This window comes from Penaeus chinensis, chromosome 27 (assembly GCF_019202785.1).
Source record: "Penaeus chinensis breed Huanghai No. 1 chromosome 27, ASM1920278v2, whole genome shotgun sequence".
Lineage (NCBI taxonomy): Eukaryota > Metazoa > Arthropoda > Malacostraca > Decapoda > Penaeidae > Penaeus > Penaeus chinensis.
In genome coordinates, this window is record NC_061845.1 from 22,590,242 (window position 1) to 22,592,929 (window position 2,688).

The following is a 2,688-nucleotide window of genomic DNA, read 5'->3' on the forward strand; positions in this document are numbered from 1 at the left end:
AGTCCATCCATCTTCGCGATACACCCGAGGAAATGATGTGCGTAATACTGCATAGCTGATTCTATTTGTCTTGTTTATCACCAACATGAACAACTCATTATTCATAAGCACTGGATTATTTATGTAATCTTAATGCGTCTGGGTTGATGAATTCGATTTTTCTGTTTAATACCTCATTATCATATACAGTAGAGTAAAGTACATGTATATTTTTGAGTGCTTGTTAAGATAATAACAATAAATGTTTAAAAACTAATATTAAAAATAAAAAACTGTTTAAAAAAGATATACATATAAACGATAATTCTTGGACGAAAATCAACAAAACAAAATTTTAGATAATAAGTCCCAAGTACTAAGATTAAATCATTTATACGTTTTCTCTCTTATTCTCCATCAAATACATCGGACCTCAAATGAAAGCTGCTTCTATTCAATCCGAGTTATAAATATTGGATACTGGTTTATATATGATCTTGAAGTCTCGATACTGAGGCTTTCATACAAGGCAGATTATGAATGATGTTTTTTTTTTTTTTTTTTTTTTTTCCTTAAAGTATTCTAACTGCTTTATTTTTCTGTTTTGTTTTCTTCTTCTTCTTCTTGTTCTTCTTCTTTTTGATTCATACTATTCTTTATGGTTACGCGTATTTCTTCATTCTTATTTATTTCCCTGAACATATCATTCATCCTACTCACGTCCTTATACTCACTGTTATTCATGTTATTCATCGATGCTAAAACCATTCATTCACTGATGTTCACGAATTTCACTGCTACTCATCACCTTCACTGTCACTCATATTCGTCACTGTTCCTCATATTCTCATTACTAATCCTTTACTATTACTCATATTTTCCACTTCTATCCCTATATCTCACTTCTATTTCTACTTTCCACATAAACCGTTCCTTTCACTTTTCACTGTACTTTAATTTTCATGATACTTTTATGTCACTGCTACACGCTTTCTCTATTATCATCTTTCACTGTTATTCATATCCTACTCTTAACTTACACCCACACTCATTTCCGTCAATGTTGTATAACTTCATTGCATCTCTATTTCTTATTTATTTTCCATTTCCCTCTTATATTGTTGACATATCACATTTCATTTAGCGTTGTTCACATTCTTTTATCATAACTAGTGTATTTCCCTGTTTATTCATATTCTTTACTCTCATTACTCGTTACTCCAATCCCTTTGAGTCCTTCGTTGTTACTTATAACTTTCACTCATTTACTCATGGATTGTGAATTGTTATTCATGTTGTTAATTCTTAATATTGGACCTTTGCTCGTATATTTTTCTGCTGATCGTATCCTTTCATCATTTCTCATTGAATTACCAAAATGTTCATCACTCTTGTTCATATATTTTCACATCTTCTCATTCTTTCACTCACGTTCTCTATAAAAAAAAAAATTCATTCATTTTCTCCTCATTCTTGCTCTTATTCATCTCTGCTTCTCATATTCTCCACTTTAACTCAAATCTTCTGCTTCACTTCAGTGTATATATCCTTCTACAGACACATACACGCACATAGCTATATTCGTATCTATATATATCTATATCTACCTATCTATCTATCTATCTATCTAACTATCTATATCTCTCTCTACACACACACACACACACACATACACACACACACACACACACACACACACACACACACACACACACACACACACACACACACACACACACACACACACACACACGCACACACATATATACATATGCATATATATATATATATATATATATATATATATATATATATATATACACACACACACTCATATATATATATATATATGTATATATATAATAGTTTATATAAACATAAACACACACACACGTACACACACACACACACACACACACACACACACACACACACACACACACACACACACACACACACACACACACACACACACACACACACACAATACGTAAATAACACATTTCACATCTATTGAAGGAATAATCAATTAAACGAACCAGAAAACTCACATCAGACTGAGTTCGAACACAAGCCAATATCGACATAAAACACACGGAGCGGAAAACAAATATTGGATTAAAATGTCAACAAAAATTGAAGAGAAAACGTGAATATTCTTAATAGAGAATGAGAATGAGAATGATGATAAAAAACGCACATTAACGACAGAACAAAGGAAATGCTTTGGAGAAAAAGGAACGCTTGATAACAGAAGCGAGGCTGATAATAATGTTCATGATGGTTGCAACTTTAATATAGACAATATCAATAAAAGATTGGCTGTTATTCATAATTCTAAGATTAATAATGTATCATGGGCAACCCGTTCATAATTTAGAACGAAAATATTGACAACAGTGATAATTATACTATAATAGTAATAACGTTAATATCACTTATGACTGTAAGCAAAATGTAACTTTGAACATGAAGGAAGTGACACCTCTCAGAAAGTAATTTCAAAGACATGTAATAAAACAAAAGATTAAGATGGTAACACTGCGACATTTCATATAATAAACCAGAGTGGCCAGTGAGAGGCGCGCGCAGGGCCGTGTGCGCGCGTGCATATCCAGCGGCCAGAAAAGTAAAGTTCATTTCCATGTCCGTAAACACAGTATAACACATGTGCTCTCGTTGGATTTGTTTACATCACGCCATGAGCAC

General features: G+C 32.5%; 1 protein-coding gene across 3 annotated transcripts in view; it reads right to left on the bottom strand.

Annotated features, from left to right (window-relative positions):
* LOC125039406 overlaps positions 1-1,537 on the bottom strand; it is a 471,503-nt gene extending 469,966 nt beyond the window's left edge. For all 3 annotated transcript variants that reach the window (XM_047633283.1, XM_047633281.1, XM_047633280.1), the window contains exon 1: positions 1-1,537. This exon is cut by the window's left edge and continues 159 nt beyond it. The gene's annotated coding sequence lies outside the window, so the exon portion shown is untranslated.
* Between the last annotated feature and the right edge of the window lie 1,151 nt (positions 1,538-2,688).